We start from the raw sequence: 13,243 nt of genomic DNA, 5'->3' as shown, positions 1-13,243 counted from the left end.
GAAACTGGGATAAACAGTGTTAAGTGCACTGTCCAGGATCACACAGCTAATAAGTGTTTGTGGCCAAATTTGAACTCAGAAGACGAGTCTTCCTTAACTCCAGCCCTGATACATTTCCACTGTCCACCTAGCTGCCCCAGGATACTAAACACTTACAAATCATTTGATTATCAGAAATAATTTGATTCCAAACTTGGGAGGTAGGTGTTATTATTATTGTTTTACAGATGAAGAAATTGAGTCAGAAAATCCAGAAATATGTAGGATAGTTTAATGGATAGATAACTGGCCATGAAGCCAAGACCACCAAACTAGAGACCTGCCTTTTGACACACCTTGACTGTATGATCCTGAACAGGTCTCTTAAACTTTCAATGCTCTAGAAAGCTAAGGTGTTGACCTATATAGCTGGGGTGAGTTGGAAGAAGGTATACAGAAGACTGTTAACAGGACAATACCTCAAGATTCTTTTCATGAGAATCTGCTGAAGGGTCTGGGGGGTGTTTCGGTTGATGACAAGAAGACTCAGTAAGAACAGCTGCCTTGACTTTAAATACCAGAGTGGTTCTTATGTGAATGAATAATCAGACTAGGAATTAGGAATAAGGGACATTGAAGGGAAATTATAGAGGTTGATTTCAGTTTGATGACTTGAGAAAAAAACAGCAACTTACTAACAGTTCTTTGAAAGTGGATTAGCTATTGGGTTTAAATTCTATTTAAGGCTTGAAGGCCATTTATCTAGCATGTCACACAGGGTTTTTCAGTCTTGAGTTGTCACCAATGTCCTTTGTGACTGAGAGTCTATAGTTCAGTGTGCCATACTTTCTACTTCTTCAAAAATGTTATTTTTATTTCAATTGTCTCTTTTCTTCCCTGTGTACCAGGAGGTTGAGCTCCTACCCTAATGTGGTTTGCTGCTAAAATCTGTACTGCAAAAATGACTCAAGGTTAGTGGAAATATAGGACATGCAGACTAATAAAAGGCAATAATATACTATCTAACCATTTTCTCTTCCCACAGAATATATTTTCTAATTTTCTTTATATGTTGGGAATCATCAAATATAGTCTGTATTAATGAGTTAAATAGAGTTGCAATGGAGAAAGTATTCTAAAGAGACACTGAACTCATTATTTTAAAAGAGATAAAATAGATGATTTCTGTTTTTGAACAACACTTGTTTTGCTTTTAAAAAAGAATAAGAAAATAATAGTTCTTAAGGGGAAAAGTTATTTTTATTTAACCCTCATTTCAGATCAAAGTTCTAGAAGCTTAAAGTTCAAAGAGTAATGATGGAAAAAAAAATGGAAAAAGTGATTGACATAATAGGTTTTCCCCTTAAGCTTGGAGCCCTTCCTTCCTCCTTTCCTTTTTTCTTCCTTCTTTCCTTCTTTTTCTTTACTCCTTCATTCTTTTCTTCCTTCTCCTTTATCCCATCACTAATTTTTTTTCCTTTTAAATAGTGCCAGGATAATATACAAATTTCATCATTACAGATTACTTAAGTGAATGTTTAAATCTACTCTGAGGAAAGTCTGATCATGATAAGAAAGAAACCATTGGTCTTGGGGCTAGTCGCTTCTCCACCACTTTCCCAAAGGATATGGAAATAGGGAGGAATCTACTTTTATTCATTTTCTTGACTGAAATACATTTTTATCTTTAAGCCTGCAGGAAGCCAATATGAAATCACAGACCTAGTTAAACCAAATCCCAACATGCTGTCTTTCTCCTGTTGGTTCTGTGGTGCTATGAGGCTAGCATCACCATCAATGAATATTTATTGAGTGCTCACAGTGAGGTACCTGTTATATTAAAAATACAAGAGGCAAGTGTTGATACTGCAAGTATCTATATAATGCATGAACAAGCAAGGCAAATTCAGGACCTACAATTATGAACTAGTCATTTTTTTTATTTTGATTAAACATATTTCTTGAAAATTAGTTATTAGTTATGAATACTTTCTTCCTGCCAAAATTATCATTTATATATTCCTCTCTATAAGTATTTATAAAGTGCTCCCCTCCTTCCCAAAATATAAGCTTCCTGGCTTCTTTTGTTGCTGACATAAAAGAATCTAGTGCAAAGTCTTATACAGAATAAGTACTTTAATCTGATTTTGTTGGATTGAACTGAAATGTTAGCAAAGGAAACAGCAAGTAATTCTCTTGAAACCACAACCACACACTCATATCATGGTAAAGTAGACTTCTAGGTCTTCACAGTTCAAAGAACACATGAAAAAATTTGCAGGAGAGTAGAATAGAAACTGAGGCAATACATCTTGGATATATGCTCATTTGCCAATGTGTTCAGTTCTACCTTTTGACCAATAGAAACTTATAGCTTAGACTATAGGTAACAGTCTATTGAATTCAGAATTGATGTTTTCTGTTGCTGGTGATTTGCATTCTTAGAGAAAAAACTCTGAAGTATCATAAACTTGAAAACGACTACTTGACTCATGTAAAACACCATTTTGAAGAGTTTAAGATTCTATCTCTTTCAGTCCCTGTGTATGAGTGATGCTCTCAGCGTTCAATTCTCCAAAAATGACTCAGGAGTCCCCTCTAAATATATATACGTATATTCCTCTAGAGTATTTTTCTTCTAAGCTGGAAGAACCAATTGAATTAATAAAGAGGGTAACCAATGATGAAATCAGATTAAGCCAATTAGGTTTATCAGTCTCAGGTGACAGGAAAGAAGGTCATAATCAAAAATGAAATCTTTTTTTCTCCTCAAAAAATTGATATAAAGAAAAGAGTATAAAGAAAGTGTACTAATGTTTAGAAAATTGTTTATTCCCAGTTCTTTATGAAAATATTTCAATGAATGCTATGGAATTTAAATAAGGGATAAAATTTCAACTCTGCTGATAAGCAACAGTCGATGTGCATGTATATATATATATATATATATATATATATATACACATATATATATATATATATATATGGCAAATTCATGCATGATGATTGTTAGTGGGAAAAGAATAGTGTTGGTGAATATGGCCTGAGAGATTTTATATGCATAAGTATATAAGGATTAAAATTATAGTGTGAAGTAATTAAATTTTTTCAAAAGTAATTTTATCAATTATTAATTTCTTATATATTTTGTTATATTATTTATTTTTTGTATTATTTATCCACATTATTTAGTGTGCTAGATTATAGATCAGTATTAATACCTGATAGGAAACAATGGGGAGGGTTAAAATGAGAATAACAATAACTTAAATACCAGGAGTGCACAAAACATACAACACTACCAAAAAGAAATTAGGAATATGAGGAAGCTGTATAGTAGGGAGGTTTGAGAATTTAGGTTTGGGATGTTTTCCAATTTCCTTTGTGAACTCTTTTGGAGTTTTCTTGGGAAGGATTACTGGAATAGTTTGCCATTTCCTTCTCAAGTTCATTTTCCATTTCAGGAAACTGAGGCAAACAGGTTTAAGTTTGCCCAGGTTCACTCAAGGAGTAGTAGCTGAGGTCATATTTAAACTCAAGAAAAGGTGTCTCTCTGACTCCAGATTGGGCGATTTTTCTACTGAACTATCTAACTGCAGCCCCCCAAGCCCCTCCCCCCCCAAAAAAGGCTTTTCTAATTTGACTGTAAGGAACTTGGTTTTGAAAAGATTTCTCAAAGACCTTTGAGTTACTTGCCATAGCATTCAGTTGAATCAGTCAAATTCTGCATTTTATTTATTTTTTAATTTAATTTAACTTTAACAATTGATTTTCCCTCCTACCAACCCCCCAAAAGGGTATATTTGTGTAAAAGAAAAACAAAATTTATGTAATAAATATGCATAGTAAAGCAAAACAACTTCTTGTACAGTGGGCCCCAATTAAGTTTCTTATGTTATGCTCTGAGTCACTTATCAGAAGATATGTAGCATCTTCGGTGGTGTAATAGAAAGACTGCAACAAATCAGGAGGACCTGAATTCAAATTTAACCTCAGAAAAATGCTAGTTACAGAACACCAGAAAGTCACTTAACCTTGTTAACCCTGTTAGTTTCAGTCTCCTCATTTATAAAATAAGCTGGAGAAGAAAATGAAAAGTTACTCCAGCAACTTTGCCAAAAAAAAACCACACCCAAATAGGATCACAAAAAAATCAGACATGACTGAAATGAATGAACAAAAACAAAAATAAAGCATTATTGCTTCTTTGAAATAATATTTATTTCATTTATTTGGATCAGAGCTTGTGAAGTTGTATTTTTTTTTGCAAAGTCATTATTCATTAATTTGTTCTCCTAAACTCTCTCACTTTAAAGATGAGGAAAATGAGGTATAGAAAGGTAAACTGACTTGTTCTGTCAGACAAGTTGTAATGAGAAGAGGCAGTTGCAAAAGACTATCTAGGAGTCTATACAGGGGAGAACAAGTATTTATTGATATTGAATACTGAGAACCATAGAAAGGGTAGGATGTCAAGATGGGCAGGAATTGGTTCATTTTTCTCTTTATATTCACATTCAAAATTAGGATTTAATAAATCAACAAAAATACTGTTAATTGCGTTGATTTGAAATATCAGAGAATACTTGTCTTTAAAAAATAAATAATAAAAAATAAACTCCTGTTTTCTTGCAAACACTCCATTGGACAATGTTCTAGGCTAATTTCCTTTAAATTTTTTTTTACCAAAATTAGAAAAAAACTCCATTTTTTTTCATTTAATGAGTATGAGAGATGTGACTTTTCTCTTTGAACATGTAAAGTGCTCAAAAAGTGTTATTGTGCTAGAGATAATATAAACATGATAGCTATCTGGCAGATTGAATAGAACATTGAACCTGGACAAAGAAATAACTGAGTTCAAAACTAATCACAGAAATTTATTAGCTCTGTGACTCTCTAGGTAAAAAACTTAATCTGTCTGCCTCTGTTTCCTCAACTATAAAATAGTTACCACTTCCAGGGTTGTTGGGAGAATCAGATTAGATAATATTTACATAGTACATTTTAGGTATTATATAAATACCACCACCATCATCAAATTTGATTTTCAATTAGTTATTTAAAAGTCAATATTAATTTTCTCATTTAGACATTTTGAAAAACCATTCTTTCTTACCATTATTGTAAGAATCATCAGACATTGTCATCTAGGGACTGGTTTCCAAGTTTAGTCACTATTAATTCTTGGACTGCATTCAACCAAAAGTTTTCTATCTTCCTCTTAAAAAGATCTGCCAAGTTAAATAATGATGAATTTGAATCTTCACAAATTTTTAGCTTTTGGACAATTATGTACAGATCCATTGAGTTCTACTATGGTAAAATATTTCCTCCCAATAGGGGAGTTGAGGCAGGGCTAAGGGACAGTTTGAGAGAACAATTTATTTCCCTCCTTATGCAAACTACTCATAGTTCTTCTGGTTTCAGAGCTCAGAATAATTGCCAGCATATATGTGATCTGACATAAGCAGGCATACAATCTGACACCCCAGAACTTCTCTGGGTATTTATGCCATTACTAGGGAGTACAGGTACATTAAATAATCAATTACATCTATCCTTTCCCATGAATCATTGTACAGTGTCCTGTTCTATTCCTGTCCTATGTTCCCTGAGCTAGCCCTGTGATAAGAGGATATAGAAAACTATCTTACCCTATAGTTATCCCTTTTTAGACTTTGCACACAAAAGGAGCTTAATCATTATCTGACAGGGAGTTAAATTGATAAAAAGGTCTCAGTGCAACTCAGAGAAAGTTTAAGAAGCATTAGTTTAAACACACACACACACACATAATGGTCACTGAAAAAGCTTAAAAAAACTTCACAAAGATGTGTTAGAAGTCTATGCAGAATAGAGGCACTATGATGGGGCTCTCCATTCTCACTCAAAGATAGGAGGCAGAATAAATGAAATCTGGATAACTTGAAACAGATAAACCAAAGAGTTAAAGGCTAAAAGTTACTGTAGGAAATGTTTGCCAAAAAGCTCTAAGCATTTACATATCAATTCTTAGTACATCTTTAAATTCTTTAAAAAAAAAAAAAGGTGATATTTGATTCTGATGGCAATTTCCCAATTGTTAAAGCTTATCGAGCTAAAAAAAATCCAATGGTGGTATGCAAAAGACAGATCAGCAATGCAACTGAAAATCAAGGATGATAAACCTGATTTTTGTTTTTAATTTGTTATTGAAAAATGGAAGACTTCATGTTTAAAGTCAATGCTGTATCCATCCATCCAGAGACTGTTCATCTCATACCTTGTAGATAATGATCCAATAATGACCCAAAATCTCTGATCTAAAAGTCAGCCTCAGGATACACCAAGGTTCACTATGCACAGGTGAGATGCTCATGAAGGCAAAAGTCAGGAGGTCCTTAAGTAATTTTATCATTAAATATCCTGAGAACCAGGAAGAAACAGAAAGGAGAATGAGCATCTTTATCACATTTTCCTGGACAGCACTCTTGACTGACCTAGTCAGTCAAGAATCAATCATTTATTAATTTCTTGTGACAAGCACTATGCTAAGCCTTTCCTGAAATTACTCAGATGAAAACACTCTTTTCCTAGCCACCATCCCATAAAAGGCTGTCTCCTCTTTTTAGAATATAGATTCATTCAGAGCTATAGCTATCATCAGAGGTATAGCTATCATCACTTTGTCTTTTCATCCCAAGAGCCTGGCATATGCCTGGCACTTGATATTTCTGCTTTCATTTATGAAGGGAACACATGTTTGCATCATCTTTGTTTCATCTCATTTTGCACCTGGCTGCACCCCTTTAGGCTTCTCTGTCCCCCAGGAACTGCTTCATCCTGTAAGACTGCATCAGCCTGGTTTGAGACTCAAACTTCATTACTAGCCTCCTATGCTTCCCCTGATTTAGACTCCTCTTATTGAATAGCTCTGTGAAGAAATCCTTTCAATACCTCCATCTAAGGAGAGCACCCAAGTCAAGCAATCTCTTCATTGTTCACATGGCTAAAACATCTTTGGATTTTGCCACCATTCCTCCCACCCCCGCTCCCTTTACCTTCCTCCTTCAATCACTCTTCACTTTCTTTAGTGTGCTTTCTTCCAATAGATAGTAAACAACTTGAGGACAGGAATTGTCTTTTTTCATATTAGAAAAATATGCATGCAATAGATGCTAAATAAATGTTTTTATGAGAGACTATTATATTATGCATGTAACACAAAGACAGTCATACCACAGGTAGTTATGAATGCATTATTTGTTCCATCTTTATCCCCATCCACTAATCTTCCTTTATTTTGCCCCAATGGCTTTGAAGGGACTGGGAGGAAAAAACTATCCTTCATTATCAATTATATTGAAAAACATGGAAAGAAAATAATTTTGTAAGAAAAAAAGCATTTTGAAAATTAAAAGTTGAAAAGCTGACTCTATATATACACATTCACATTTTTCTACTCTGGTTAAGACAATAGGGTCTCATAGGAAAGAAATACCATAGTTATTTATGCTGTTGAGCATTCCTAGCTTAATGTTAAACTCTTAAAATGCCCCATATTTCATTTTAAGAGATCCCATATTTTGTGGGATCTCTTGGGGCAGATATCCCACTTGGTGTGTGGTGAGGGAGAGTAAGTAGAGGTGTGAGTATGGATGTGAATATATACTGTTAAGATGTTTTGAGAATGGTTCTGAGAAATCCATCTAGAATACTAATCAATGGAAATTTTCTTCTGCCAATCTGCTCTTCCTATTGAAGTTATAACTCTTAATTGGGTATCTCTGGCTGGTTCTAGTTCAAAAGCAATACAAGATTTTTTTTTCTTCTTAGCACTGGTGGGACAAAAACATTCAAACCAGATTTCCCTTCCCCACAAAAAAAAACAAAACAGATTCTTATAATAAGAACATGTGTGACTGGCAAAATGAGTATCTCAATAAATTCTCAACTTTCTCTCTAGATTACTTTATTAACTGCTCCCAATCCTTCTGCAAAGCAATAGATCAGCATGTGGAGATACTCCTACAGTAGGAACCAAAATTACTGTGAGCACAAAGAAGTACTTTCTGCCACCAGACTTCTCTTTTCCTCTAGAATGGCTATTCATCAGGAGACTCACATGGAAGAGCTCTGCAGTTAAAAGAGTAATTTCTTAGCAGTGCATCCAGGCTGAAGGGTGGGGGAGAGAGCCACTTGAACTGTTCCAATTATTTTCCTGTCCAAATAAAGAACATCAACTGCTCCTGCATCTCAAGAACATATAGCAGATAATGTATGGGATGGTTTATGAAGTAATGGATGTCTACCATTTTTTTCTCTTGAACTAATAATATTCCTGAAATATAGTAGGTGTGCCTGATTTTTTATAATGGAGACATTTTGTGAATGTTTACAGTGGCTAGTGGTGAAGTATTTGTTAAGGGCAAGAATTAAAAATTCTTTAGCTTGCTGTGAGGATGAAATCAAATGATATAAAGCACACTGCACATGTAAAAATAATAAATGGTTAGCTATCATCATCTTAATTATTGAGGTAAGCATATATAGATTGGAATTTGTGTGATTCTTACTTTAACTTTTCAAGGAGAACCATTCCAATGGCAAAAATGGCCCTTACCCTTTCTAAGAAACAACACAGAAACTATTTTCCTCTGATTTTCATTTTTGGTATTTGGAATTCAAAGAGCCAAAGATCTATATAAATATTATAAGAAACAGTTCGGGATGATGGTTGGCAACCTCTAATATCCTTAGCACTGACTATGAGAAGCACAGGTTAAGTGTTATTAAGATTCTATAAAGGAGGGGTGGCTAGGTGGCACAGTGGATAGAGCACTGACCCTGGAGTCAGGAGTACCTGAGTTCAAATCTGACCTCAGACACTTAATAATTACCTGGCTGTGTGGCCTTGGGCAAGTCACTTAACACCATTTGCCTTGCAAAAATATTAAAAAAAAAAGATTCTATAAGGGGAAAGCTAGTGGATAGAGCATTTGCCCTGGAGTCTGGAGGAAACAAATTCAAATCCAGCCTCACATGCTTAATAATTACTTAGTTGTGATCTTGGGCAAGTCACTTAACCCTATTGTCTTGCAAATACCAAAAAAAAATCTATAAGAGGGAGAGATGACATTTGAATAAGAAGATCCCTTTCTATCCTTTCTCCTTACATTCCTTTCCTATTTCCAATAAACATGTTCACTTCCTTTCTTGAAACCCAACTACTTCTATAAGCTATTACTTTTTTTTATCTCTTCCCCTCAACATCATATTTCTAATTCAGCAAAAGAAGGGGAAGCTCTTTTACACTCATTGCCATCAATTAGTCAAACTTCATTTCTGAACCTTTTTGAAATTTGCCTTTAGGCATCATAACTGAAATAAAACTGTTCTCTCAAAAGTTACCAAAGATTTTTGAAGACTCAAATATGATCAACTCTTCTTAATCTTCTATCCTCTTGACCTTTTCTTTGTATAAAAATGCCTTCTACCTATTTGAGCAATTTTTCCCATTCTTCTTTATGGATCCTTCAACAAATTCAGATGAACCTACCCTCAACCTTCTTCCTTTTCCTCTCTATATTATTTGACTTAGTAACCTTATTAGCTTCCATGGATTTATTTAACACCTAATTACATATGACTCACAGATCTATATATCTTGTCACAGTCTCTCAAGAACTAGAGTCCGGCATTAGATAGATCAACTATCTAATGGTCATTTGGAACTAGATAGCATAGAAATATGTCAAACTCAATTTGTTGAAAACTTAACATTATTATTTTTCCCACGACACACTCCACCTTCCAAACTTCTCTACCCCTACTGAAAAACAGCATCTTTATAATCTCCCAGGTTCACAAACTCAGATCACCATCCAGTATAGCTAATCAAAGGTCAAATCTCAGGTTCCTACATTAAGACAATGTGACATATAATGATTGAATTAAAAAGTCGCATGGGGCACTAGGAAACTAAGCAAGTAGCACTAGGTCCCACAAACAAACAAGGGCTTGATACTAGACCTTCCTGACTCCAAGGCCTTCTTTCACCTCATTATGCCTATTTGTACTATAACAGAGAAAGGAACTTAAGGAAATAAGACCTGACTGCAATAGTTTCTCTATTTGTAGATGATATTATGGTTTACATTAAAAAGGCCAAGAAGAGCAAAGATGAAAAAAAGGTAAAGGAAGGTGTCCTAACTCTTCCAGATCTAAAACTATACTATAAAGCAGCAGTCATCAAAACTGCCTGATACTGGCTAAGAAATAAAGTAATGGAACAGTGGATTAGGATAGGTTCAAAAGAAACTGCAGTAAATGACTACAGCAATCTACTATTTAAAAGACACAAAGATATCAGCCTCTGGGATAAGAACTCACTATTTGACAAAAATTATTGGGAAAACTGGAAAATAGTATGGCAAAAACTGGGCATGGATCCAGATCTCATAACCTACAGCAAAATAAAGTCAAAATGGGCACAGGATTTAGACATAAAGAGAGATACCATAGATAAATTAATAGAACAAAAAATTATCTATCTCATCTATGGAAAAAGGATAAATCCATGCTTTTGGAAAAGTAGAAGTGGATATATGTTCCAGAGGGGAAAAAAAAATGCCTACTTTCATTTATCTTCTGATCGTTCTGAGCATAACCATTAAAAAAATCTTTTAAGGTTAAAACATCAAACTTTCTGGATAGAATTATGAACTATTGGTCACTATTGTATAAAGAAATTTAAAACTTTTCTTTAAAAAAGATAATTTGATTTCAATAAGCATACAAATACCAGATGACTAGGCCCATTCAAGGGCCAATATCCCCAAACTGTTAAGCAAAACAACATAAAAGAGATAACAAGTAAGACTACATAGATTTATTTGCAATTATTACCTTAAAGATTGATAACAGCTGATTTCTGTAACTTTACTGAAATTAATTTTGCACGTGTCAATTTAAAGATGATAAATTATTTAGATGAATGATACTGTAGTCTGATAAGCTATCCATAACTATCAATAGCTATAAGTAATAAAAAAATTTTTAAAAACTTAAGTGACGATAAGGATTATTCTTACATTTCTCATAGACAAGTGAAAGATAGCATGCATTATGAAGAGACTTTGCTACACTCAAATCTTCCTCAACTTCCCTATCTTACCATATCTCTAGCTTAAATTTTCTTCTGTACATTTTTTTATTTCTTCTGTCTTTATTTCTGTGTTTTCTGCCTCTCAGTGTTTTTCTACGTGTCTTTTTTCATTCCTTTTGTTTCTGCCTCTTTGGTTTGTTTTCTTCCTCTCATAACTGAACATAACATAGAATTGAGAATATATTAAACACTTATTATTGAATGTACATTTCCCCCCCCTTTTTTAACTTTCAAAACTAAGGAGAATATCTTTTTCTCAAAAAAGAAAAAGGGTTCTGTGTGTGTGTGTGTGTGTGTGTGAGCTTAATTGATCTGTTCCCAAAGGGTTGAATGATTAAAAAAAAGAAAAAAGCCCTCTGCACCATACAAATGAAAGCAAATAAATACTTAAAAATATTATAAAACCTATATAATCTTTCTTAAAGCTCTATAGTGAAAATGACATACTTCAAAGTGAATTTAATATTTAAGAAAAGAAGGGGAAAATGCATATTAAGTAGTCCTCCTATTCAAAAAATCATTGCAGCACACTTGATTTCAGTCAACAATAACAAGGTCTGGAGGAGCTTTTTCCTTCAAAATGATCACTATTGAGGGATACTTGAAATTGACCTTTCTCTATTACCAGGTACATTGGATGAAGTTACACAGAGGAAACCTATTTCCTCTATTATTTAGCTTTTCTGTACCTCTAATGTTTTTAATACCCAAAAGATGTTATATTAGTTTTGTTATCAACAATTTACAATATCCTAGAAACTTGAAAGGGGTGGAGAAGAACAGGTATTTACAGCAAAACAGAATTACCAATGTATTTATGGCTTTATCATTTGACAGAGAAGGTCAAACCTCAGAGTTTATTCATAACCCTACACTGGCTTTCAATTCTTTGAAAATTGCTCCTTGATACACTGCTTCAGTGAAATCACAAAGAGTGGCAGACATTCTTTTAAGGTATAAATCAAGTTTCAACAATGTATTGCACTGTTTCTCACCCTCCTCCCTCCTAGACGAGAAAGAACATTATACTTTTATTGTTGAATACTGGTATGTTTTTAAAAGCCAGTGTTTTGAGGAATTTTATGTTATTTGATTTTTGTTCTTCTTCTATCTGAATTAGATTCCTAGAGTTACCTGTGAAAAAAATGTATTACAAAACAGAAACAAATATATGTAGTACTCTTGGATTTTACTGTTGTTTTAATATCTCTTGATTATCTTCATAATCAATTCTTTGAAATCCAGAAAAGCAACTTTCTGACATTTTCTTTCCCTTTTAATCCCATTATGCCCTAGCATGCAAAAATGAAGAAATCACACATTTTGCACTATACTGAAATTAAATAACTTATCAACAAACTTCTTGAAATGACAACAAAAATGAATTATAGCATAAGCTTTATATATAATTGAAGATCAAATACATTTTTTAAAAAAATGAAAACATAAGAAAATGTCAATAAAATAATGTTAATTTTCCTAGAAACAATTAATGCTTAATCATCAGAAATATTATTAATCAGCATTATATTTATCAGTTTATTTCAAGTCATAATGGTTGGTGAGCCATTAATGAATGAATAAGAATTTATTGAATGCCTAATATGGATCAGTTAAAATAGAGTGTATGCTTGACATAGCCAAGAAGGGAATTTTTTTCCTCTCTGGGATGTGTGTATGATCAGATAATGATGTGTGTGGTTTTACTTTTGTTGTTGTTGTTTTTGGTTTTTTTGAAAGGCAATGGGGTTAAGTGACTTGCCCAAGGTCACATAGCTACTCAATTTTTAAGTGTCTGAGGCTGGATTTGAACTGAGGTCTTCCTGGTTCCAGGGCTGGTTACTTATTACTTACTGAATGTTTCTCATAATTAGAAGGACATTTAAATGAATCTCTAAAAAGAATTAAAAAGCACAGATTGGAGACCCACTATGTGTCTTTAAGAACCAATATAAATTAGGTCTCCCTCTAGTTCCTAGATATGTGATCCTCAAAAACCTCTTGGTGCTCGAGGCAATTCTCTAAAACTGTAATTAATGGAGAAAGTGCTAACTTGCATTGGAAGAAAGAATTTGCTCATATCTATTTTTTTTTCTAATACATTTCTAAGACATT

The 13,243-nt window shown here is 33.6% G+C and overlaps 1 protein-coding gene across 1 annotated transcript in view; it reads right to left on the bottom strand.

Moving 5' to 3' along the window:
- The window catches only part of LOC141492802 (thiamine pyrophosphokinase 1-like), a 485,555-nt gene that overhangs the window by 126,989 nt on the left and 345,323 nt on the right, over positions 1-13,243 (bottom strand). The window lies entirely within an intron of this gene.

The sequence above is a fragment of the Macrotis lagotis genome, chromosome 7 (assembly GCF_037893015.1).
Source record: "Macrotis lagotis isolate mMagLag1 chromosome 7, bilby.v1.9.chrom.fasta, whole genome shotgun sequence".
NCBI classification, from domain to species: domain Eukaryota; kingdom Metazoa; phylum Chordata; class Mammalia; order Peramelemorphia; family Peramelidae; genus Macrotis; species Macrotis lagotis.
Note: the sequence above shows the minus strand (reverse complement) of the source record. Positions and strands in the feature narration are given on the sequence as shown.